We start from the raw sequence: 27,316 nt of genomic DNA, 5'->3' as shown, positions 1-27,316 counted from the left end.
GTTCTTTTGAAGGCTGCCTGCAGTGGAAAACTGGCCTGGCTCAGCTGGCTTGGGCTTGTGGGGCTAAAAAATGTGTAGATGTTGGGGTTTGGGCTGGAGCCTGGGACATGACACCCCGAGAGAGGGGTGGGTCTCAGAGCTTGGGCTCCAGCTCAAGAGCATACAATTATTTTTAGCCCCACAGCCCAAACCTTGGGAGCCCAAGTCAATTGACCTGGGCCATGAGACTTGCTGTGGTGGATTTTTTTATTGCAGTGTAGACACACTCATTGTTCCCTTATACTGCCTGCGGTGCCTGATTCTACCTGTTGTCTCTCTTCCTGAGACTGTAAACTCCTTGGGGACAGTGACCACTTTTGTGTTTGTAGAGGACATAGCACAATGGGGTCTTGGTCCCTGATTAGGGCTCCTTGGCACTACGGTAATATAGGTACCTTTATTACTTATGTGTGGCTTAAGGGACCTAACTTTAGGCACCCAGGTTTAAAACTATTAGCCCAAGGCTCAGATTTTTAAAAGGTATTCAGGCATTGTGATGCCTAACTGATTTAGGAGCCTATGATTTAGTCACTTAGGAGCCAAAATCCCTTAAAAATTCTGGGCCTCAGTGATCTGTAGAAGGTTTGTAGCAGAAACAGAAATAGGTCTCTTAGCTCCTGCTCCCATTTTAAGCTACAAGAGCATTTAGAATCTCAAGATCAACCAAGTTTGAATGAGCCTAAAAAGGCTCATCTATCTACTCACTCCCAGGTGTGCAGAGCCAGGTTAAGGTATGACGGCATGGTGAAAAGGGAGCCATTTGCTAGTAGGAAACCAGATCTAGAAAGCTTGACACATTGTGCAGATACATTATATAGCCAATATGTTCTCCAACTTGACTTTACTGTCCATGTTCAGCAGTTTGGGTCTTTTTAGCCATTGTGTTGTCTCATTCCAGCTAAGGAAAATTGGTTTTTACCTTTAGTTATTTTAGTAGCATTGCAGTAGTACCTAGGAGCCATGAGACACCACTGTGAGACACTGAATAAAACAGTGAACAAAGATGGTCCTCCCTCTCCCTCCCAGAAAAACTCATTAAAACAAAACTTGGATTGTAAATTCTAATAGAGTTGGAAGCCTACTGCATAGTGGGAGAGCTAGAGCATATTTCACACCGCATCTGCTCCAGCTCCCTTGGAAACCATTCAGAGTCGGTTGCTGGATCTCCAGTGGTAGCAGAATTCAGCCAATCGTATAGGTATCTCACTTATTCTCTTATGTGCTGAATTAGGGTTTAGGATTGATTCATTGCAGCACTACTTCATTTTTACATCCATGTGACTGTATTGACAATTACATCCCCATTAACTATGCAATAGCAAATGGGGCCCTTTATTCCCATGTACTCAGATTTTTTAAATGTAGAAATAGCAAATTTTCTTGCATGCAGAGTTTGCCTCAGGTTCCCAAGACTCCTCTTCAGCTTGAACCTGGGTTAATGTTTTAGTTTGCTTCCCACGTTGGGCCTAGCCACTCAGTATTTCTTCATTTCATAGTGTATATAGCTCGAAATGTATCAAGGTAGGTTATTTTGACCTCTCACCAACATCAACAAAAACCCACACAAAAACAAAATCACCACTACACAAACCCCTCATTTTTCTTTGAAGTTGTCCTATAGAAAAGGAGAAATTTCATAAAATTCAAATTTCTCAATTTTGAAATGTCAGACAGTCAAAATTTCAAAATATTTCAATCATCTCTGTATAAATATTTAACTTCATTCTCCAGCAGGTCCATTTCCTTGCAGCATATGTAATATGGTGCCACCAAGGAGCTAAAATAATAGCATTTCCAGGTGTCAAACTCGAAAGAGGATGGTCTCAGAAAAGAGGAGGCAAAGCCTGGGTTCTCCTAGGCATTCTGCAGTGCACAAAGATCCTTCACTAGTGAAAAAGAAGGTTCACCAGAAACATTGCCCCTTGAAGTACAACTTTAGTAAGAGGGGAATGTTGAATACTGATTTAAAGTCAGAGCCCCAGATCAAGACATTTTACCTTGGAATATACTAGGATTTATGCCGAGATTCACACATGTACAGTTCCAACAATTCAAGTGTCAGGAAAAAATAGTTGTTTAATTCAGCGTACTAAGTACAGCCCATGCTGCTGAAATTCCCAGCTTCTCCAGGGTCTCTTCACTTCCTGTTAGAGTCTCAACCTGTCTAAGATCTTCAGTTTGCCAATTCATCAAGGTCCTGAACCTTGGAGTTCTAGAATCCTCCTGTATCCAAATCCTGAATGCTTCATTCCATCTGTATGCAAATGAACAAGTACCTAGGGGATGATAGTGAGGAGCCACTAAGAAATCTTATTCCAGCCCTCTTTTCTGTTAATGCTGTGTTTTTCACCCTTAAATAGGACAGAAAAGCCCCTCATACAGTTATGTATCAGTTTTAAAGACTTTTAAAAGAGACAGAGAAATAACTAAAACCCAAATCACTATAGCTTAGCATGGGACTTTTATGCCACAAATTTAACTATAAGCCTTTGCAAAAGTCACATTCCCCTAAATCAACACAGAAGTGTGCTGCAGTGCTATCCAGTGCCATTAAGAGGTACGCATGGGAAACAAAAAGAACAGGAGTACCTGTGGCACCTTAGAGACTAACAAATTTATTAGAGCATAAGCTTTTGTGGGGTACAGCCCACTTCATTGGATGCATTGAATCGAACATATAATAAGAAGATATTATATATATATATATATATATATATATATGAGAAAGAGAGAGAGAGAGAGAGAGATACACATACATACATACATACAGAGAAGGTGGAAGTTGCCATACAAACTGTCAGAGGCTAATTAATTAAGATGAGCTATTATCAGCAGGAGAAAAAAAAAACTTTTGTAGTGATAATCAAGAAGGCCTATTTAGACAGTTGACAAGAAGGTGTGAAGATACTTAACATGGGGAAATAAATTCAATATGTGTAATGACCCAGCCACTCCCAGTCTCTATTCAAATCCAAGTTAATGGTATCTAGTTTGCATATTAATTCAAGCTCGGCAGTTTCTCATTGGAGTCTGTTTTTGAAGCTTTTCTGTTGCAGAATTGCCACCCTTAAGTCTTTTACTGAGTGGCCAGAGAGGTTGAAGTGTTCTCCTACCAGTTTTTGAATGTTATGATTCCTGATGTCAGATTTGTGTCCATTTATTCTTTTGCATAGAGAGTGTCCGGTTTGGCCAATGTACATGGCAAAGGGGCATTGCTGGCACATGATGGCATATATCACATTGGTAGATGTGCAGGTGAACGAGCCCTTGATGGCATGGCTAATGTGATTAGGTCCTATAATGGTGTCACTTGAATAAATATGTGGAGTAAAAGAAATATTGGGTCCCAATTTGGATCAGAAGATTTTCAAAAATCTTGAAAATTCTCATGGAATAGGAAAGCCATTTTCCACCCAATTCTAGGAATTAATCCATAGGAATTAAGTCCAAAGAGTTTGATGAAATGAAATGGGGTTAAATGATAGCCATGTAGAAGTTTCTACCCGTCAGATACTTGAAGAAGGGAAGGGAATTGTTTTGCATTTACCAGGGAGATAGACTGCTGTTATTGCTCAATTTATGTGAAGTTAAAGAGGCCAATAACAACTTTAAGGTGCATCTAAAGAAGATTGCGTTTAACTGGCTGACTGCGAGGGTGATGAGATGAAAGGTTGACACCTGTGCTGGGTTTTTTTGTTTTTGTTTTATTGACACACAAATATATTCTCGGCACTTTAAAAAAAGATCTCTGAATTGCAGAGGAATGATCAGCAGGGAAGGAGAAGATGAGGGAGAAGAGCAGAATGACAGAGCCAGTGATTCACCCACTACTTGTCACTGGGAGATGGCTCTGGGAGTTGCTCCTTTCCATTAAACCCAAGAGTTAGTGCTGACCCCCAGAGAGAGGTTGAAAGTATAGAGATAACTAGTAATCTCTGGAATAAACATTTCACATTTGCTGGACTCCAGCTGAACATTTGCATCCTCTCTTTTGGAGGGAGCAGGCAGGCTCAAGTTTGGAGGAGGAAGAGGAAAGAATTTTTCCTATACCTCACCATTCAGGGAATAACAAATTCTGAACTACAAAAGACACTCAAGTGTGATAGAACAACAAAAGGAGGACAGATTAACATGATGGGGGTGAGCGGTGCAGGGATAGAGGCCTGCCTCTGAGAACAGGCCAGAAAATAGATTCTGTCCCAAGAAAAACTCAGGTTTTGAAAAAATTGGATTGAAACAATGCCTAATTTTTTTAATTTTTCACTCAATGAAATAAAAGTGAAAACATTTTGATGAATTTCAAAATGTTTTGTTTTGACCTTGACCCTTATTATTTTAAAAATAAAGTAGATTTCAGAGCCAAAAATCAAGACAGTTTTCATTCCACTTTGTGGGACATTTTAACATTTTAAAAAAAAACGTTTTCCCAATTTTTCTCACCTAAATTTATAGACACGGTTTCATTAAACACACACACACGTTCATTGAAACAGTTTTTCCATCTGAAAATGCTGTTTCAACTAAAGTTTTCTGACCAGCTCTACTAGCTTTGCTCAGACATTTTCTTGTTCCATTTTATTTGGATTTTGGCATGGCAAGGAGAAAGGTCTGAAGAAAGGGGGACATTCTTTTCAAATGCATAGTCTATGATGTATAGAATCATAGAATATCAGGGTTGGAAGGGACCTCAGGAGGTCATCTAGTCCAACCCTCTGCTCAAAGCAGGACCAATCCCCAATTTTTGCCCCAGATCCCTAAATGGCCCCCTCAAGGATTGAACTCACAACCCTGGGTTTAGCAGGCCAATGCTCAAACCACTGAGCTATCCCTCCCCTGGATTGCTGTGCTCCCCCTCCCCTGGACTGCTGTATTGTCAAAGCAATCTTCCTCAGCTTAATATCTCCGTGGCAAGTTCACTCTGCTTGAGCTGTTGGCTACTTAGGTGGAAATTGCAAATTCAGATTGAGGGGGGGCTTCAAAAGTGAGAATGGTATTAGCATATTGCTGCTGCTTATGAAGTCTGGGTATATTTGTATTTACAATAGAACAGACTCCCAATATTCTTTCCATAAATATTCAGTAAACAGCCTCCAATTGTTCCAGCCCTGACACAAGTCCAGTTAGGATGCTGATTAACTGAAGTCTAGCCATGTTTCTGAAAATCTTGAAACACCCCTAAATACCAGCTCTCCAGACTTCTTGTGTTGCAAATTCAGCTGTAACCAAAGAACAATGTTTTGTCTTGTGTTCCAGTGTTTTCATTTTACCATTACAGGCAACCTCTTTCCTATATGAACAGTTACCAACTAAATACCTTGCAGCATGTGCTATAATGAGCATCTTGGGATCACCTGTGAACAGCTAGTTTAAACCCAGACTGGCCTTTTCTTCAGTTAGGGTGGTTAACAGAGATGGGGGGAGGAAACAGAGCGGAGGTCCAGAAGCTCAGGGCTTTGCATGGAAGAGTATTAATTAGTTGACAGTTGTGGAGCACTAGGTCCGTACCTGCTAATAACTAGTGCTCTGGCGTATGTGGCGGCCACCAGTGGTTATCCGTTCCCAGGAGATGCTAGGTAATGGTGTCCTGTCCTGTCCAAAATGTTTAAAGAACGTCTCAGTGTTTCTGTTTTGTTTTTTGACCAGCTCTAACAGTCAGCCTATGAAAGATCTGATGTTGCAGAGTTTTTATATTGGCTCCCATTAGCTGGGTTGTCACTCTCAATATCCATTTTGATGGGACAACACGTAGACTGTATTTAGCACATAATAAAAAAGAGAGCAGTTTTCTTCTTTTGTAATTTGCATCCTGACTCAGATTTGGCATAAGCAAAATCATTCGTAGTTAGTGAAATTACCACTTATGCCGGTCTTTAGGAAGAGCCATACATTTCTATGCCAAATGCAACATTTGGCAAACAAATCCCAACCATTTTCTGTATGCCAGACAGTGCAGGAGCTACATGATTTATGACGAGTTGAGAGAAAAGATCTATTCACCCAAAAGTCTATGGTACAATTGAAGTTTGTTTCTCCCTCCTTAGTGTCTTGGGTGGGAGGGAGGCAGAGTTTATCATATACATGGTGCCCTGGTGTTGAAATATGATTGATGATGCAATACTTGGCCCATTCTCATGTAGCTTTTTTGCAAGCCATTAGCCTGGGAATCAAGCACCCTGCCTGAAGCTTGTTAGCTATCTGCTGGCTCACGTTACCTGCTTATCTTCAGGAACTTAGGGAGAACCCTCAAACTATGCATATTTTTGCTGCAGCTCATCCCTGGTTCATTTACATTTAAAAGCTGGTTGCAAATATCCTGCATTGCAAATCATCCTTGCAAGAGTCTGAAATCCAGCGTGGAGCTGCACCAAGCTATTTGCAGATGCTGCTCTCAGAGTTGAGAGACTGGGTTCGAATTGGAATAGGTTGGCAGTTTAGCTGTGCTTCAGCTCCGCACACAAGAGCTTGCAGAGGGGGGCAGGAAAAAAGTCCCAGCACTTTACCAGGAAAAAGCCTCAGCGGCAATAAAATTAATTTCCTCCACTAATATATACAAGACTTTCTCCAGGAGAATTATGACTCAAGCTGATCAAAGTCTGTAAGTGGTACTTATGCTATCAGTTTCACCCCCTTAATGCCCTCCTGTCAAAACAAAATCTCTCCAAAAGGCTTTGAGGAAAATCACATGAGCATAATGGCTTTCAAAAAAACCCAGCTCTAAGTACTTGAAAACATATACAGAGAGGACTATTATATAGGCTGGTGTAATAGCACTTATATTTGAATGTAAACATTCTTATATTAGCAAGTGACTTCTTACCCACGAAACGCAGCCGTGAAGCTCTGGCTGCACATGTTCAGGGTATCGCGGGAAAGGGAGGGGAGGAGCTGGGCAGCAGTGGGAATGCTGTACTATGCAGGATGGCAGCTTTAGGCAGAATGGGGCAATAGGGAAGAAGAGGGATGGGGCTCATTGAGGAATAATTTTTAAATAGAGCAGCACATTAATCTCTCATCCAATGCCACTGATTCATGCCAGGAAGGAATTTGACCCACCGCATTATCTGATTCTTCTTTCTTTTTCTATTGTAAAAATGTTTGTTTGAACATGTTCGATGAATTTAGGACTGGCCTGACAGCCCTGGGAACTGAAGCCATCTGTTTATCCCCAGAATAGAGGCAGATCAGCCCCGACAGAATGACAGTTCAGTCTCCCTAGCCCACGCAGAGTTTGTCTTGGCTGCTGGGGCTGGCAGCAAAGGGACTAAGACAAGAATTTTCAGAAGTGCCCACTGGTTTGAGTGCTCAATTTGGGGAACCCTGGATCTGATTTTCAAAGGTGCCAAGCAGCCTGCAGGGTTGAATATACACATTAGACTGCCTAGGGCCAGGTTGCGATCCTTGCTCTGCCCCTGTGCAGTACCGTGCTGGAGTGGAGGAGCTTGTGGGACTGCTGTTTCCACACCTGTGCAGATGGGAGTGGCCCGGCAGGGGCTGGGTATGGGTATAACCTTAGCCAGAAGCACAGCTCAGCCAGCCCATAATGAGACGCCATCTGCACATGGTGTAGAGTTGGCACAGATTCTTTCTTCCCTAGAGCCAGGGGGAAAAACAAAACAGGAACCAGACCGTGACTGACTCAATTTAGTTTCTGGTATGCTTTCGAGGCAGAAAAATTACATTCTGCCTATTCCCTGGAACTTGTGGCAAAGCCACATTACAGCCATTATTCACGTGGAGAAGTCTTGGGATAATAACATTGCCCAGGTATTGACGCCCTTCCCTTGTGTTTTTGTAGCTTCATAGTGGAGCTGATCAATCAACCAAAATGTTCTGTGGAAACATTTTTGATGGAAAAAAACACTTTTTGAACCTAAGAGGAATTTTTGTAAAAAAATAATTTATATTTTCACATTTCTATCAAGAGTTAAAACAAAACCAAAACTGAAAAGCTGATGGTTTTAGACAACCAAAAGTGGCACCTTTTTTGAACTGGGTGGCCCAAAATATTCCCCACAAAAACCTGAAAAATTTGGAAGTGTTGTTTTCATTAAGTATTCTCAGGAAAAAATATTTCCTGACCAACTTCACCTCATGTAGGACCTGACCCAAAGTCCTCTCGAAGTCACTGGAAAGATGCCCATTGACTTCAGTGGTCTTTGCATCAGGTTCACACAGATTTACAACACTTCATGTGGGGATTTCCCCCATCACCCCCCACCCCCTTGCCGGTATTTACTGTCCTGCTCTCACATTTGAGGAAATTCCTTTACTTGTGATAACCATGTCTCTAGCTCATATTTTCTCTATCCTGTTGACAGTTTTAAACCAACAGATTTATGAACATCGAAGGAACAGAAATATATGAGACATACCTACTATTTTTCTTATCTAGAACTGCCTGGGACTGTTTTTCTAGACACAACACTTGTAAAGGAAGAAATTTCCTTTGCTGAAGGCAGCTAGAAAGGCAGGCCTGATCTTTTAATAAGCAGTTTTATAGCTCAGTATTAATACTATCACAGATTTTTATATAAAAATTTCATTGCAAATCAGTTATCACTTTTGGGACCAATGAAATGCAACCCACCTCTGGGTGGAATGCATCAGCTTGATAGACACGGCACAGAAATGCTGCCCAAAGCTTTGACAGGAAGTGAAGAATTCACTATCCAATTGAAATTGCTGGGGAAATTTAAGCAGACAAAAATAAAACAACCTTGACTGAAATTTGGCTGAGACGTCAAGGCTAATTTAGCATCAGAAGTGCAATGGTAAGGACTGCTATGCAACATCAGATCAAGAAGATTGCATCTCCTAAACTACGAACTCCTAAAACTATGCAAGGTCAAGGCCATGGGTTCTAGCCCCACCCAGAGAGAAGAGCGCCACCTGCTGCCTCAATAATACCACTTGCCACAGCACCCTGGGCTTTCCTTGATGGCATTCAGTCCAAGCACTGACCAGACCTGATCCTTCTTGGCTTTAGAACAACTGACCTTATTACAGCCAGGGACTATATGATTACAGACTAGGAAGGAGCAGGGAAGTGCAAATTAGTTTGAATACAGCAGGAGCAAATGCCCTGACAATGGAGCTCTGTTCTCATCACAGGTCAGATTCTCCATGTTGGCTCTGGCCCCTGTGTGCTGTGGGTACTAAGCCAAAGGAGATGGCTCCTCCCCCAAAAGAGCCCTCTCACCTTGCCATAGGGGGTGGGGAGGGACATGTCAGAAGCTGGATGGAAAGTAGCTCTGCCCTGCCAATCCATAAAGCTCAAAGACCCTAGAATAATGTCTAACTGAGTGCAGCCCTTGAAGAGACAGAGGGGAAGGACAGCTCAGTGGTTAGGGTGCTAGTGGCACAGGCTTCCTGTGAAACCTTAGATAAGTCACTTAGGGCCAGATTTTCAAAGGCCAATAGGAGCACAGGTGCCTAACTTGCATGGGTGTCCTTGAAAATGCTACCTGTATCTATAGACTTCTAAAAAAGAAAAGCAGTACTTGTGGCACCTTAGAGACTAACAAATTTATTAGAGCATAAGCTTTCGTGAGCTACATCTCACTTCATCGGATGCATTTTTCCACCAAATGCATCCGATGAAGTGAGCTGTAGCTCACGAAAGCTTATGCTCTAATAAATTTGTTAGTCTCTAAGGTGCCACAAGTACTGCTTTTCTTTTTGCGAATACAGACTAACACGGCTGCTACTCTGAAAATAGACTTCTAAGTATCTTTAAAAAAATCAGTGTCTAAGCACCCAGTGTATAAAAGGGGGAAAACAGCTTTGCTTCACAAGGGTGTGATAAGCACAACTACACCAAGGACTGTGAAGTACTAAGCCACTACACGAATGGAGGGGCCATGTAATACTGTTTGGGACTAGGGAACAGGGCTGCAGCAGCTTGAAAACTGGGGGCCGTCAAAACTGGTTTCTTGACAGCTACCTACCCCTCAGCAGATCTTAGTACCTGATCCCTCTCAGATCAGCCTATTGGTAACAAGGGGCCACATCTCTGGTCTCTTGTTACCAGTACGGTTCCATCCAGTTCTGGCAAAAGCCAAGCAGTAGAGAAATGTGGGAGCATTTGGATAAACAGCCTCATTTTAAGTTGGCTCAGGGCCTTCTTCCTGATCCAGAAAATGGACAGGACTGCTCGTCCACGAAGGATCCCAATCTTTAGGGCAGGGTTGGTAGGATGGGGCCTCAGTAGGCCCAGACCAAGGGCTTGTTCTGAGCTGAAGCTGTGATGAACTTGTGAGCATAAAGGAAAACCCGTGGATGGGCTGTTGACAGATTGCTCCTGCCAGAGCCCGTGTTAAGACTGGGGAGTTCTCTGGTAAGCGTATTAGTATGCAGGCAGGTTCTTTGTTTTCTCCGTAGTGCTTTTACCTTAAGAATAAAATAGGATTGCATAAGAAGTGCTACGTGGGTAACTTATAACTGGAACAATCGCATGGTTCACCGTCTCTAAAGAGAAAGCAAGCAGGTGTGCTTGGGCAGCCTGGCTCTGCTGGGAATAATACAGTGAAGGCAGGGAACTGTGTAGCCTGGAAATACCCTAGTCAATCAGAAGTGAGACGTAGATCTCCACCCAAGAAAGGCAATGGCTGGGGAGCCAGAAACCTGAGAGTGGGTGGGCCCCCAGGGACCACTGAGGGAAAATACAGGTGCAGTTGCCCTGAACTGAGATACTCAGCACCTGACAGAATCTGGCCCCTTGTTTCTAATAAGGTTCCATCTAGTTCTGGCCAAAACCAGGCAGTAGAGAAATATGGGAGCATTTTTGGTCTCATTTTTAAAGCTAAAAAGTTTTGTTACATTTCCCCAAATACTTGATTTCAGGTTCGTTCGATTTTTTTAAAGTCTCAGCTGGTTTGAATATCCAAATCTACAGTCTCAGACACACAGTAAATGTGTCCATACTGCAGTGTGGCCTAGTGCACTCAACTGATATTTAGGATACCTGGGTTCTGCTGCTGGGTGACCTCTATGCCTCAGTTTCCCCATCTGTAAAATGGAGATGATACTGACCTCCTTTGTGAAGCACCTTGAGATCTACTAATAAAAAAGTGCTACATAAGGGCTAGGGATGATTACTACAACCCTATTTTATACTTCAGTAAACCCTTTAATCTGAGAATGTCAAACTGCTTCATGAACAGAAACTTGTTTTCCCACAGTCTCACTCTGTAACAGACATTATGCCCATTTCACCAAGGGGAAAACTGAGGCAGAGTGGCCATGACTTACCCAAACCTGCACAAAGTGAACTAGGAGTCTTGGCTCTCAGTCTCATGCTTTAGCCACTACACAGTAGTCTTCCTCATCACGTGGATGTTCACCAGAACGATCCCCAGCAGCTTAGAAGTATTTATACTCTCCTGCTTAAACATCCCCATTCCTAAATGATACGTGGCTGGAGGCATGGCTGACCACATAAACATGCCAAAGGCTGCACAGAACAAGCTTGCTTTAAGACCAAGAGCCTGTGTACTGTAAGTTCTCTCTTCACCATGTAACAGCCTGCAATGGATTGATGCTGGGGAGAAATTCTCCACTTCCCTTCACTTTCTCTCCCTGACCAGACAAGATGGGGGCAGGGAAAAGAGGTCCTTTCCTATGGAAATTAATTATGTCTCTGTATACAGTCTGACTGCTGGCATGAAAAACATCAAAAAGAGGCCCCCAGTCCTTCTCCTAACCCTAACCCTCCGCTTCTAACACAGGCAGTTCATCCTCAGTGGAGCTCTGGTGCTCTTCCAGTCCAGTGGCTCTCAACCTTTCCAGACAACTGTCCCCCTTTCAGGAGTCTGATTTGCCTTGCAGACCCCCACGTTTCACCTCACTAAAAAACTACTTGCTTATAAAATCAGACATTAAAAATACAAGTGTCACAGCACACTGTTACTGAAAAATGGCTGACTCATTTGTACCGTACAATTATTAAATAAATCAGTTGGAATATAAATATTGTACTTACATTGCAGTGTATAGCATATAGAGCAGTATAAACAAGTCATTGTCCGTATGAAATTTTAGTTCATACTGACTTTGCCAGTGCTTTTTATGTAGCCTGTTGTAAAACTTGGCAAATATCTAGAGGAGTTGATGTACCCCCTGGAAGACCTCTGCATATTGCCGGGGGCACGCGTACTCCTGGTTAAGCCCTTAGACCTTAACCCTTGCATTGATTTAGTCTTCCTGACACCAAAGCATGACACATGCTAAATTTTAATTGCAGAGGTTGTAACAATGTTTCACTTTAGTAATTTAATCATAATCCTTGCACAGCTTTTTGTGTGAGGATCTCAAAGTACTGGCCATTAGTTATGCCTCACAACACTCTCGTGAAAGGGAGGTAAGTACTAGAGAGTGTAGAACAAATCATTGCAAATTAACATAGGCTTCATCATTTACCAGACACCTTTCACAGAAGTCTCTGTAGCTACCATTGGGCTCAATCTGGTTCCTATTCAATGCACTGTGTACCTTTGACTTTAATGGCAGCAGGATTGGGCCCACTGAATGCACTACAAGAGTCAGTCACAAGTAAAGCAATCAAAGTGAAAATACAATGAAAATTGTTACCATTTAATGGGTTCTTGGCTCAGTTCTGTAGCTAACCAAAGTGACAATTACACACTAAGCACTTAGAATTCTTTGCAGCCAGTAAGTGCTTCCATGGCATTTAATGTGGGACTCATGCCTTACTCTTTTGAAGCAATCCTGTTCCAAGAAGCCTCGCGGGGGGAGGGGGGGGACCTAACACAAAGCAAACACCAGCTGTGGTACAGTTAAGTTGTGGTATTATAGAGACACCTAATGGAAAATGTTACCAATTTGGGATTTTCACACTATTTACTAAGCACTAAGGCTTTGTTCCTGTGCACAACCTGGGTAAACAGGCTGCGCATATGGGTGACATGCAGTAGTTAAGGTGCAGGGGTCCTGCTCCCAACCAAGGTGCAGCAAAGGAGTTGCCCTGTGGCATCTAGTATGGCCTCAGGGCTGCAGTCAGCCAAGCAGCTGCTGCCTACTCTCTCCAAGCAGAAGAGTTCAGTCAGTGGATATGCAGAGCCATGGGGATGCCAGCGTAGGGCTACCACCTCTGAGGTACAAAAAACCAGCACATCCAGATGATCCTGAGCCCATCAAACTGAACCCTGGCAGGGTGTACTGACAGATTTCCCAGGAGAGCTACCTCCAGAAAAGGGACCAACCTAGGAAAACCCAGACAAGTAGCAATGTTACCACAGCCCCACCCCGCCCCACTGCCAGATTCACTACCCAGCCAGGGAGCCCCTGCAGAGCTGTGCTGAAGATGAGAATCCTTTGAGCCGTCTCCCTGCAATCCCATCCTTCTTCAAATAGTGTCACCCCATTAGTTCCGCTGCTCTGAGGCTCTTCTGTGGCTGCAGAGGCCCTGCTCTGCCTAGTGTAGAACTAGTGGGAAGCTCTTCCCCGCTACTGCAAACTCCAGCATGTCCTTGGAGATTGCCAACAAGATCCACAACCGCAATCATTTCCGCCTCCTCTCTTAACTACCCCCCATGCTACTTAGAGTTCCTCCAGCTTCAGAAACCTCCCCCGCCCCCGGCCCCCAGTTGCGTGGTGTCACCAACCCCGTAATTGGTAGGTATGTGTGAACTTTGTGGTTTGGGTTCAGAAAAGCACCTAGCAGCCAGGAGGAGAACTGGGCAGCTCAAGGATCTACCAATGGGCCATGATGCCTTTAATCTCTAGGTCACACAGCTTCACCTCCAAACCTACCAGAGAATGAAAGGTGTTCCTTCACTAAGGCCATTAGACAACCTTCAGAAGGTGACTTGGTTGTTTTCTTGGTCTATTTTCAAGGAGACAGGTGTCCTTAACCCAAAATCTGCCACCAAAGTCAACACTAGTTGCCCCCTTTAACAAGTGGAGAAGCCAAGGATTGACTGATCTATGGAAACTCCCCTCTTTCCTAAAAGGGGTATCTTTAAGATGAAACACATGAGCAGGCAGCAATGTAGGGGGTGTTATACACTGACACTTCCACCAGCTTTATCTTCTGTGTGGCTTTAAAAAAAAAAAAAGTCAGCCTCCAAGGTTATAAATCGAGAACCTTTCACCAGCACTCACTGTAATTCAGTCACAAACACTGAGCTATTTATCTGAAGTATCAAACGCATTTGCAAAGCTGAGCTGCAGATTTTGTAACACTGCCATTCCTCCACGGCTCTGGGAGCTAGTTTTTTTCTGGGCCTGACTGTAACCTCAAAATACTAAAGGGAGAAGAGAATGGTGATGTCATGAGAAGTTAACCAAACTTCCTCAAACCCCTTCAAAATGTGGTCTGGGATTTTCCAAAGAACTTAATGGAGTTAAGTGCCCAAATCCCATTGGATTTCCCTGGAATTTGAACATTAAGGCCTTTGAAAATTACAGATTTGATTCAGTCTTTGGTACAAAGTGCTGGTTGGCCATTGTTTTTTCTAATGAAGTTCTCACGTGCATGGAAGTGAGCACTCAAGGGGTTAATAGCTTTATCTATGGACACTGTTCTTTCCCTACTCCTTGACAGTCCCAGCTTGGTTAACCATCTCCCCCTTTCCTTTAAACTCTTTTACAAGGCTCAGCAAGGGAATTCCAACCCTCTCCCAACCCAATCAGCAGCCTCTCATCCATTAGGGCTAATTGACAGCAGGTTCAAGGCTCTTTGTACTGACATAACTTCAAACACTGAGATTGCACAAAGTCCCCAAACCACAACTTTCTTAAGCACGGAACATGATGGCTAGGACACCACAGGAAGAACAATGCAGTGGCTGAGGCTACCCCATCGCTTTTACAGGTAACATTTGCAAAAACAGAAGCAAATAGGCACGTAATGGAGGATCAAGGCAGTGCTGAGTTTGATACCTATATAGCTGTGTGATTGCAGGGTTTAGCACAGTGTGTCTGTAGAGCTGGGCTGCAATCTGTTTGCTTAGAGATCCTTTCTCTGCTACAGTTCCATTACTCCAACTCCCCTCCCCCCTGCCCCAGAGGTTTTAGATACTCCCTTTTATCAGACAACTGGTGACCTCTCACCTTGTATCAGGCCAGCTAAGGCTGGATCATGTCTTGGCTAATCACTGCTGCTGGAGACTGGAGCCTTAAAGGTCTCTCTCTACAATGGGAAACTGGGAGTTCGCTTTCCCCACCTGTTTCCTCTTTCTTATCACTCCCTCCATCCCCCATCTCACTGTTCACCACCTCCTAGTTTCTACATCTGCCTCTTTCCTCTCTGTAAATATATGTATTCCACTACCTCCTTCTGTCTATCCAGTCCCCTCAACTTCCTCTGTATCTTTTCCTATCCCTTCTCACTCAACTGCCTAGGAGAAGAGTCAACTAGCAGGTTGGTTGGAATTTGTACCACATGCCCTTTTTGTGGGTGGTCCTCCACCTGGGAAGAAAAAAGGTAGAGAGTTGTATTTTTGTATCTCCTGCTTGGATACTATTCACTGATAATAGTCTAAGGAAGGTCTCTTGCTGCAAGAGATCAAACAGGACTAGGAATATAGGGGCCAGCTGGTTATTGAGGGGAAGAGCCAGGAAAATGGACAGGAGACCATTTTGTATGGCTGTGAGGAGGAGGAGTTGTTTTTTTCATGAAACTTTTCCATTTTTGTCATGCTCCTTTTACAAGTTTTAATGAAAATTGTTGCCATTTTAATTAATAAAAACGTTAGAAAATTGTCACTTGTTTTCTATCAAGGACTGGGTGATTGAAAACCTCTTATGATTTTAATGAAATTTGAAGTTGACAAAAAAAAAAGAAGTTTTAAAAAAATTCAGACTACTTCCCCGTTTTTCAGGCAACTTTGTGTGAACTTTTACAAATCTGATAATTTGTCAGTGAAAACTTGGAAAATTCAAGTGTGTCATTTTCAGAAGGGGAAACCATTTTTAATTACAAATGGACCTATTTTCACTGAAGAGGGTTTTACCACAAAAAAGGGTCAGCTGCAAGTGTTCAACAAAATGCAAAAAAGCCCAAATTTTAAGCTTTTCAAAATGTTTGTGAATATTTCACCCTAATATTCTGAAGGAAAGTCCTAACCCAGAACTACAAGGAAATCAACATCATTTATACTAGTAAACATCAAGATTGGAAAGTTTTAATACTGATACTACTAGAGTTGGCTGAAGATTTTGGTCAACATTTCTTTTCAACCAGAAGTGATCTTTTTATGGAAGTTGCTGCTTTCCAAATTATCCATTTTTCAAAAATGTAAGAACCAAAAATTGAATTTTTTTTGAAAGTGAGAGAATTTTCCAGGTTCTGGCTTTGTTAAAAACCTCAAAAATGTCCACAGTTTTTTTAAAAAAAACCTCCACTTCTTTTGAAGATTTTTTAAAATGGAACACTTGCCATTTTCCTACAAGGGCTAGACAATATTTGAGAAAATATTGGAGAGGAAAGAATCAATGTTGCTTCATCAGAAAAACATTTCAGATGAAGTATTGCACTATTCAAGCTCTGGATAGGGTCTGATTCTTCTCTATATACTCCTGCAGAATTAGACTAGAATCTTGGTCCTGTCCACACACAAAAACCTCTCATCCAAGTGTAGTGGTGCTTTAAACCCAGGCTAGCTGCCAGGGCTAGAGGTGTGGATTGGAGCCTGAGTTACATGCTCACTCAAGCTGTCACTCACTTTCCAGTGAGGGACACAGGTTAAATTGCTCAAGTGCTGAGAGTCCTCCACTGCCTTATCCCAATTCTCATGTGCCCAGGACAGGAATCCTCCTACAATTCACTGGGAAGGAAACACACAGAAGTGCTGCATCACTACGGATACAGTGGGAATGTCTATACTGCAATGAAAACACCCATGGCTGGCTTGTGTCAACTGCCTGTAGCTTGGGCTCCAGGGCTGTAAAATTGCCATGTAGATGCTCAGACTGGAGCCTGGGCTCTGGGACCCTTCCCCCATTGTGGTGTTTCAGAACCCTGGCTCCAGCCCAAGTCCAAGCATCTACACTGCAGTTTTGTAGCCACACAGCCCAAGCCCCACAAGCTCCAGTCAGCTGTCGCAGGCCAGGCACAGATGTTTTATTGTGGTGTAGACATACTTTGTAACTCAGGTATGGCTTTGCAGTGTGGCTGCTCACACCAGGCTAGACTAACCCAGGTGCTGATCACCCAGGATAACTAGTGGGAACATACACGGCATAAACCAGGAGCAACTCTGGCACAGTCACAATAATTACATTTGTGTGCTACAGGTGCGAGGCCGGGAAGCATCAATCCTGAGAGCCCTGAATGCTTGTCAAACCTGGCTCCAAAGAACCGAAGAGTTGTAACAATGACGGGCTAATGGGAAACTGGGATCAGCATTGAAATTACAGTGATGCATCCTGGCAATCTGCTGCTGCAAGTCAGCGTCGCCCACATTCCCATTCAGCATCTCCCTGCTGCAAACAAACCACATCCCCAAATACTGCACTCTGCAGAATACTGAAGCCTGCAGCATATCAGTTGAATCTGCACCCATATAATTTCCCCCCTGCAGAACACTGGCTCCACTGTTTTGCTGTCAACCAGTACAACCCCTAGGCAGCCTGCTCACTGAAGTTTGTGATATAAAAAACCTCTGATGCCTGAAGAAACAGGGAGTTCTCAAATCAATGAGTTTCCACAGAAAGAGAGAGAGTTTTCTGGGGAAAGAGTTCTGAACTCCAGAAGTCCTGCTCAATCAGAGGGGTTCATACCTTTTTCATATCAGGCTTAGGGCTTGTTTCTTTTAAAGGCAATTTATGGAAAAAAGGCCCTCCCTGAGAACATTTACTGGATTATTAAAAGTCACGTGTTTGTATTATAAATATCTATCTGATATGATAGCATCACTATAAGGAACATCACAACCCCAGAGATTTATAGCAGTTATAGTCACCCAGATTTTATAATACTGATTGCTGTCCATCTGGTTTTCCAAAATATGGTGACCCCTGCACACATCTTCTCTCCTGCTGCAATGGGAGAAGAGACTCTCCAAGGGCACCCCCTGCTGACCATTCTGGGAAAAAGCAGCATTTGAAATTCCAGGGGAAGCTAGGTTCCCGTTCACCAGGCTCCACGTGAGCCTGAGTGTATATCTATACTACACGGTTAAGTCAATCTAACTTACATCCGCATACAGCCACCAGAGTAATTACTTTGCTTGTGCGTATCTACACATTGCTCCTTGTGTCAGCAGCATGTATCCTCCCCCGGGGCGCTTGTACCAATCATACTATCAGCACGTGGCATTGTGGGTCAGCTTCTGAAAGCCAGTAACAGTCGCCATAAGCAACACACTGCCTACACTGACACATAGTCAACCTAACTACATCGATGTTGACTCTATGCCTATCGCAGAGCTGGAGGTAAGTCATCGTTGCGCGGCAGTTTCATCAGCAGGAGCGAAATTTAGTGTACATGTTTCCATAGGTTGACATAAGCTGCCTTGCACCAACTTAACTCTATAGTGTAGACCAGGCCTACAGGAGTTACGGTGATTCTATTAATGCACAAGCAGTTATTGTGCCTTCTTAGGGGAAGGCACGATCCCCTACGAGATGGGAGATTTGAGAAATCCCTAAAACGAAGGCTGAGGGGGCCAGTTTTCAGTGAAGGCATGAGATAAAAACTGAACCTCTCACTTCCTCATAACACCTTGTTATATTTTTCATTCATATATCTCAAAGCATTTTTCAAAAAGATCAGTACCATCCCCAATTGTTAGGTGGGGAAATTGAGGCACGGAGCAATAAAGGGTAACTTGGAGTCTGTTTTCATCGGAACCACAGGAACCAGTTTGTAGTGGATCAAGGGTGGTGGCAGACTCATATTATAAAAGGAGTGCTGTAAAAAAGTGCTTGCTTGTGTGTTCTGGCTACCAAACAAGATAACACATTCTCTCTCCCTTCCTTCCCCCCCCCCCCCACACACAATAGCCCAGGGGGAAATTCTCCCCTCAGACACATCCAGGTACAGCTTCCATTGAGTGGAAATCTGCCTTTACTCCCAACCCACAAACAACATCTGGCCTGCTGACTTGAATGGGAGTTGCATCTGTGTATCTAGAAGCAGATTTTGGTAATTGAAGTAGGTTTAGGAGCGTTCTTCAGCACTGACAATCCCCAGCCATCCCTTAGTGATGGGATCTCACAAAGCCTGGCCTTAGGATTTTTGATAGGGCCATTAAGATGATTTTTCAGAGGTCCCCCAAATAAGCAAAACCACCCTTTTCCTCTAGGGAAGAAAATAGGGGTCCCAGTTTAGAGCAGGTTAAAAAAAGACAAAGTTTCCACCACAATGTATTAAAATATTGAATTTCAACTTAAAAAATCATCAACATTTCAAACTGTTTCAAGCAGCTGTAGCCCAGCTGGCAACATGGTAGACTATTATTGTGGCAGAGCACAGCAGCAAAACCCAGGTCAGAGAAATTAAAAAAAACTCTAGATTTATTTTAAAAGGAAAAGCAACAAGGAATACCTTCTATACCATGACAGCCAACATACCCACTCTTCTCCACACAACACTACTCTGACAACTAACTCACAGCTGGAAGCCAAGGGAGTTTTATAGAAGACATCCCTACCCAGAACACTTTGCATGGAAGGGAAGTCCCACCCCATCTCTCCAGGTGATTGACAGTCTATTCCACCAATCAGCTCTTTCCTTCGCTCCTACCTGTACAAAAGCTTCACACCATCCCAGTTATTTTTGCCTTTCTCCAAAGGAAACTATAAACTCCCCAGCACATAGGCGCTGACTCCATGAGTGCTCCGGGGCTCAAGCACCCATGGAAAAAAAAATAGCATGTGCTCAGCACCCACCAGCCACAGCTTTTTGGCAGCTGGTGGGAGGCACTTGAGGGAAGGCGGAAAGCACCGAGCAGGGTCTGGGGTCTGTGGGAAGGGGCAGAGCGGGGGCTGGGCCTCAGGGTGGAGCGGGAGTGGAGTGCCCAAGGGGGAAAATAAAATAAAAAAGTCAGTGCCTATGCCCTAGCAGCCAAAAATCTTGCTATACTAGGTGTGCAAAGCCATGCCATTCCACACAGAGATGGACGGGAGGTACGCCAGCGATGTACTATCAAGCAAACAAGCATAAGTTACAGTGCAACAGCCTCCAAGTTGCGTGCCTTTAGAGACCACTGATGAGGCATAAGAAGTGGTCCCTAGCACTTTGCCTGTTGGTAACTGAGCCCTTGGGCTGTCCCAATTGTGTCTGGACACCATTCTGGCAGCTGAGCCCCAAGGCCGATCCAGCTGCATTTCAGCTGAACTCAGTGCAGGACTTAGAGTTCAAGGCCTCCCTTCTTTTCTGACTGTAGGAAGTGACAGGGGAGAGTCTTAGTGTTAGGGATATGGCAATAGTATGCTATTATGGTAGGAATCAGCTGTGAGGAAAGTCCCTGCCCAGCCCGGGACTGATTCTTTGGTAAAGGGTAAAAAAGATTAAGATGTCCCACATTAGAGTGGGGCTAAGAGGAATCTGGGGAGAAGGGGCAGTGCCAGGCATGGAGAAAGGTTCTGCTCAGGATGGGACAGGGGATTGGTTCAGGACCATGAAAACAACCTCCTCTTGGGGTGCATATTTGAAAGGAGGAGCTCTGTATCCAATGCAAATCCAAGCCCTTAGTCATACCTGAAAGGGTTAATCCCCCAGGCAGTGCACTAAGTTGTCAGCTGCCCAATAAATTTTACTCTAGAAAGACAAACCACAATCATCATTAGTCACGGCTCATTGGCCTGTTAAGGCTCCTCAGTGAAGTTTATCTCTTTGCTTCTGACCACTGGGCAGCCATATTTCATGCTCCGAAAACAGATGACCCCAGAGGTCACTGAAATGAAAGCCCCTATTCAACAGGTCTGCGAAGGATTTGGCATGGGGTGGGGGGGGGGGGGAGGAGGGGAGAAAGGCTGGGGTCAAAACAACACTGAGATACGGCCAGACCTTCAGCCGCTGCTCTGCCAGAGCAGACACACAACACACGCTCAAGTGACCAAGACATGTTAATCCGTTTCAGGATCAGCCAGGGTCAAGCTGGGGCTGGGAGGAACAGTGGCATAATTAGATCAGGGTGACCTCCATAAAACAGTAATGGGCTTCCACAACAGCATTTGCATCTCGTTTCCCATAGTGCTTCACACCAGTTTACTCATCAGCTGTCTAAAAATAGACACAGCGAAGTGGGTTGTGTTGAAGTGTCAGGGCAGAAGAATCTGCCTTGCTTTGTGACAGGTGTGTGACTCCGGCCATGCGAGGCACTTTCCAAGGGCTTGGCTGGGTGGGGAATGGAGCAGGAGAGCACCTGCCTGAAATGACTGCTTAAGGGGATGGTGGTCAAAAATGGTCTCCTGGTTCAAAAAAAAAATTTCCATTGAAAATTTTCAGGATTTTGCATTTTTAAAATTTTTTTTTTCAGTTTTAAACCAGAAGTTTTAGGGTATTGGTTGTCAAAACCCCAAACTTTTAATTGCAAAAAAACAGAGGAAAAAGTGGATTTTTGTCAAAATCCTCAAAAGTTGTGATGAAAGTTTTCCTGTGAAAATTTTCATAAGAAAAAAAAATTTCTGGTCACCTTTGAAGTGTTTGGGAGCACACCTGGGAAAAGAAGGGGGACGCACAGTGCTGCAGACTGGGTTGAAAGCTAAAGGGCTCTGCTTGGACCTTCCTAGTACCTGGACCAAGATTTTTCACATTTTAGATGCCTCTTTCTTGGGTTACTCAGTCTGAATCCGCTTAAAGGGGGCTGGTTTTCACAAAGTGCAGAGCAGCCACCCTCTGAGGCCTAATTGCTGCAAGTTAGGCACCCAAAATCACTAGTCATTTTTAGACGTTGGGCCCTACACTGTAAATATGGGAAGCATACCTGGAGGTTTGAGGTAGTGCAGCTGAAGCTGGTAATGAGAATATTTATATAGCATTTGTCATTCATAGATCTCAAAGAGTTTTCCAAAGCAAGCCAATCATCATCATCTCCGCTTTACAGCAGGGACAAATGAGGGGCAAAGTCTTGCCTGCAGTTACACAGCAGTTCAGTAGCAGAGCTGGGAATAGCACTCAGGTTAGTAGTGGAGCAACCCAGCCCCTGCAGCCAGTGGGAATGAGAGACCCAGAGGAACAGAAAGCTGAAGCTGCTGCTGACAGAGGAGAGTCTCTGCTGCCATGCAAGGAGATTGCTGTAACGTTAAGAGAAAGCTCACCTCACCAGCAGGCTTCATCCAGACGGATGAAGGAACAGCCCCAACCCACAGTCCCAGAAGCCAATGGGGGGAGCGGGCATGGTTTGCCATCGTTGATTTAAGACATGAAGACAGAGCAAGGGCAGCAGAGGTGCACACTAAGCCTGGCACCTTTGCCAGTGACAGTATCAAGTTAGTGCTGTTGGACTGCCATTGATGGTGCTCCTGTGTAGAAGGCTCCTTCACACACAGCCCTTTCCCCCCAGCGAGGCAGGATTCCAAGGAAGCTCATTGACAGAGTGTTAGAGATGGCAGCAACTACAGTTTCCCATGAGCATGTGAGTCCAAAGGGAATTTCTATTCAACCATGTAGTCACGATCCTTTCATGTTCACTATTCCTGGATGCTAGAGGGCTCCAGACACAGCTGCCCAACAGAAGCACCTGAATACCTCAATAACACGTCTTGAACAAATTTCCAGAAGAAAGGAAGCAGGAGGTCCTAGAACTCTCACAAGAAGTCCTTTTCTTCTGGGATCCTAACTGTCAGAGTGGTTAAGCAGTGGAATAAATTGCCTAGGGAGGTTGTGGAATCTCCATCATTGGAGATTTTTAAGAGCAGGTTGGACAAACACCTGTCAGGAACGATCTAGGTAATACTTAGTCCTGCCATGAGTGCAGGGAACTGGACTAGGTGACCTCTCAAGTCCCTTCCAGTCCTATGATTCCAGCCTAGTTTTTCCAGGCTTTCAGCCCTCCCCAAGCCCAATCAAATGGAAGGCCCTCTGTTTTGGGGTGCTTACATACCTTGGGTCTGTAGGTACTCCTGATCGTTAACAACTCCAGTTAGAGCAACAGAAGCTGCAGGTTCTCAGCACATCTGAAGATTGGGCCCAAATGGACGAAGATGGACACTCCAAAAGTAAGACACCAAAAACAAACAAACAAAAATCAGTAAATGCTTTTGAACATTGGAACCAAAAATATCAATTTCCTACCCAACTGCTCTGACTAATCTCTCTTAGGTCCTTATCACTGCGGCATCTGAGCCCCTCACAATCTTTAATGTATTTATCCTCACAACATACGTGGGATGTAGAAATGTGCTATTATTCCTATTTTACAGATGGGGAATAGAGGCTCAGAGACTTGCCCAAGGACTTGCAGGAAGTCTGTGGCAAAACAAAAAATTAAATCCAAGCCGCCCCAGGCTAGTACCCTAAGCACTGAACTCTCCATTCTCTCCTACTTGCAAGACTAAGTCCAATGATTGCGAGTCCTATAACTCCATTCTTTTCCTCCCTCCCAGCCAATCCCCCCACACCTCTGCAATAGCACTCTAGGTAAAGCACTCCAGTCTTTTCCCTCACTAGGGTGACCAGATGTCCCGATTTTATAGGCACTGTCCCGATATTTGGGGCTTTTTTTTTTTTAATATGGTCTCCTAATACTCCCCCCATCCCCATTTTTCACACTTGCTATCTGGTCATCCTATCCCTCACCATACACAGACATACAGAAACTCCATCTCTTTAATACTGTAGCTCAAGCAGCAACCCAAAGGAAAGGGCAGCAGTACAACTGCATCATAAAAGCATCAAATCCTCATTTTCCTCCATGGTCCTTTTTAATTTCCACATGTTGAGGGTTAATGAAAAAGAAAGCCCAAACCAGGTATGGTGGAAAGAGGCTGGGATGCCTTACCCAACAAGCTAGATTTCATATGGAATGGAAGCCAGGGGTAGAAAAAAAAATGATCAGTCCCATAACTAGCAATTTATTGCTTAATTATTAGTTTAAATGTTTTTAAAAGCATTGCCTGATCCAAAAGCCCTGCCATTACTTAGATATACAAATTAAACTGATATCCAAGTACCAGCTCCTTAAACACAATACAGCCTTAATCAACAACACAAGAGATAGCTGGGGTTGGGGAAGGGGAGAAAAGGGAAAATACGTTGTGGATTGTTTTTTCCCCGCCACAAACATTTTCAGTTTTTCCCCCAAATTGAATTTTAACATTGTCAATTTAAAAAAAAAATTAATTTTAGCCAGCACTATCATGGGTAGGTGAGAGAGGAAAGTGCAAATATTTTGTAAAAAAGTTCTCTTGCTTTAAATCAAATTTTGAATTTAATTTCATCCAAATTTCAAAATTCAGAAGAGTTTCAACCAGCTCTGGAATTGGCTGGAAAACAAAAGTTGCAAAATCATCCGCATTTCCCCCCAAAAAGCCAAGAGAGAAAACTGAACCGAAATTCCATTTTAAGTTGAAATGAAACAAAAGATTCCATTTTATTTGGAAATGGAAATTCAAAAAAAATTGTTGTTTTTAATTTTCCTATCAGAAAATTGTCAATTTGGATATTTTCCCACTTCCCTGGAGAAAAATATGGCATTTGGGTGGAAAAAACCACCACTATTTTCAAAGGGAATTTTGTTTTTTGGTGAGAAAAAAAGTCTGACTAGTCTTAGTAGTAGGTAAGAGTGTGACTTACCAGCTGACACCCCCACACGTGGCTGGGCATGGCAGGCTCTCCTTTTGCATCCCCTGCTAACAGCCACTTTGGCCTTGTGGGGGTTTTGCAACTTGGCCCTCTGTCTGGGCCACATATAGTTCCAGACACATCAACTCTCACTCATTGCATGGGAGACTCACTCATCAGCATGCTACCTCACTCACACATGTTCCTAAGCCTCTCTCACTCATTTTGAGTAAGTATATAGAGATTTAAAATATTGTTACTCAGGCACAGAAAGAGACAACAATATATCCTGAGCCTCAGAGAAGGGGCGTAAAGCTTGGAAAGCTGTTTTCCAAGCTTGTGTAGTTTGGTAATCATGGAGACTACAAGCCAGCATTCTATATGTGAATGAGAGGAGGCGGAACATGGGTTTTTGGTTTGTGTGGACATGAGTCAAAAAATGAGTTCACCCAAAAAACAAGCAGTACTTGATCAAAAGTTTGCAGGCTTTGCAAAATACAGTTCAAAATTTAAACTACACTGCAAATTCATGGCCCTTCATTGATTACCCCAGTAGCAAGGAAGACTTTTTTTTTTTTTTTTTTAAAAGTGTATGTTGTGTCACCAGGAGCTGTCCTGTGACCATTGAGAAGAAAAAGATGCAACTTATCATCTGGAAAGTGAAATGCACCACACAAGTAGAGCAGTGTCTTCACAAACCACAAATTTCCTTTGTGCCTGTGGGAAATCCCTCCCTGATTATGTAAGTCAAATGTGTTTAATAATTAGGATTACTGTTATTAATTATAATTATTATTAACCCTCTTCAGGACACTTGAGTTCCCCAGCAGTAATTTCTTTGGTGACTTTTTATTAATTCCCCATTTATATATTTAACTTTGATAAAATATTCATTTTTTTTTAAGCAATGATCTAACATACCACCTGAAAAATTTCACTCTTCGGTCTTGCATCTCTCTTTGGGGCCATAAATCTCATTCTTTGGGGGCAGCAACCCTTAGTATCTCTATAGTTCACAAGCCAGAAGTCCAACAAAAAAAAAAAAAGCAGTCCAGTCTTACATAGCCCATTCCGTCCAGCTCTGGCCTCACTAGTCCTTACCCCTGCTAGCAGGGGGTTTCAAAAGCCCTTATCCCTTAGCAGGGGGTTTCTGCTCTACCTTCCTCAGCAGGCTAGTGGGGGAACCTAGGGCCCCCTGTCTCCACACGGTTCTGATCCGGGGACTCTTTAATAAGCAGTGAAGCCTGACTATCCAGACCCCTTACTACATCCCTCAGCCACAGCCTACCATGCTCTATCTAAGGCCTTTCTATTCCCATAGCCTCTTCACAAGCTCCCAGTGGATCAGCTGCTGTCTCTCTCTTCCCCAAACTCACTGCAGAGCTTCTTAGCGCTTTCTGCCCCACAGGCAGCTCTACTGCTGGAGAGTTTTCTCTTCTCCCATCCTACTCCCCCCCCAGAGACTCCGGGGCAGACTTCCTTCCCCCAGCTTTCCTTTACATCTACTTGGGCTCCCCATGGCAGGCCTGTCTACCTTCCACCAGGGAGGCTGTCTACCAGCAGACCAACTCCAGACAGCGGCACCAGCCAGACTCCTCTCACTGAGGGCCAACTAACCATCACTTCTCCTTCCTTATCAGCCCCAGCCTTAGCTGGCTTCAGCCCTTGCAGGGCCTCTATTCAGGCTTAATGCCTACTGCAGGTGTAGTTGGACAAGGCTGAATGAGCCCATTAAGCCCTTCTAGCCCAGTGTGGAATCAGTACATCCCATCCCCACTAACACAGCTTTACATTTTGAAACCCCTTGGGGTAGATTCTCAGCTGGTGTCAGTTGTCATCATTCTATTGAAGTCAATGGAATCACACTGATTTTGGTATACAAGCTTAGTGGCATAACGTGAAATTCACCTCAGCACAAAAGTCCCTCATCATCAGTTAAACGCTTTGGAGTTTGTAGGGAGCATTTGTTTCTTTGTTTAACTTGGCCTGCAGCTGGTGATTTTACTGAGGATAACTGATATTTCCAATCTGGAGGAGGTTCTGTACTCGATCATATCAATTTCATGGCACTGCGGGTCAAATCTGGGGCTGAAGCCACTTTGCCATCAGTGCCTCTTTAAATGATGCTCCTTAAAAGCAGCTCTCCTAATTAAGCTGATGTGTGCTCTCAGGAGCCATAAATCAGGAGGTACTAAGTAATGGCTTTTACAATGAGGAAATCTGAAGAGTAGGAAGTAACCAGAGGAGCCCCAGCTAAAGTTCTGCTGAGGTAATTCAGTTAAAAAGAGCTTGCCTGAATCTCATTTTAAAATGGCTATTTATTCATATATTTATTGCAAAGTACATCACGGGCCATTTTAATACAAAGCAATGGAGATGCTGTGGTTTGGGACATCAGATTCTCACCCCCTCCATCCCAAATTACAGCTGTTTAAGAATGCTAATAATGGTGCAACTACATTGCACACAGGTGCAGCATATTCTACCCCTGCACAGCTGCCACTGTCATGTGATGCCTCACCTGCGGGGGGGGGGGGGGGGGGGGGGGAAGAATTCTTCTGAAGGGATGGAGAGATGATAGGCCCT

At 43.8% G+C, this 27,316-nt stretch overlaps 1 long non-coding RNA gene across 1 annotated transcript; it reads right to left on the bottom strand.

Moving 5' to 3' along the window:
- Positions 1-2,109: 2,109 nt before the first annotated feature.
- LOC119843885 lies at positions 2,110-26,486 on the bottom strand. Its single transcript, XR_006275922.1, has 3 exons — positions 26,265-26,486; positions 23,052-23,158; positions 2,110-2,315 (listed from the first exon to the last, which is right to left on the bottom strand). It is a non-coding gene; the product is annotated as an uncharacterized LOC119843885 (long non-coding RNA).
- Positions 26,487-27,316: the final 830 nt, after the last annotated feature.

The sequence above is a fragment of the Dermochelys coriacea genome, chromosome 15, assembly GCF_009764565.3.
Source record: "Dermochelys coriacea isolate rDerCor1 chromosome 15, rDerCor1.pri.v4, whole genome shotgun sequence".
NCBI classification, from domain to species: Eukaryota; Metazoa; Chordata; order Testudines; family Dermochelyidae; genus Dermochelys; species Dermochelys coriacea.
The sequence above is the reverse complement of the archived record's forward strand: the minus strand, read 5'-3'. Positions and strand labels throughout refer to the sequence as shown.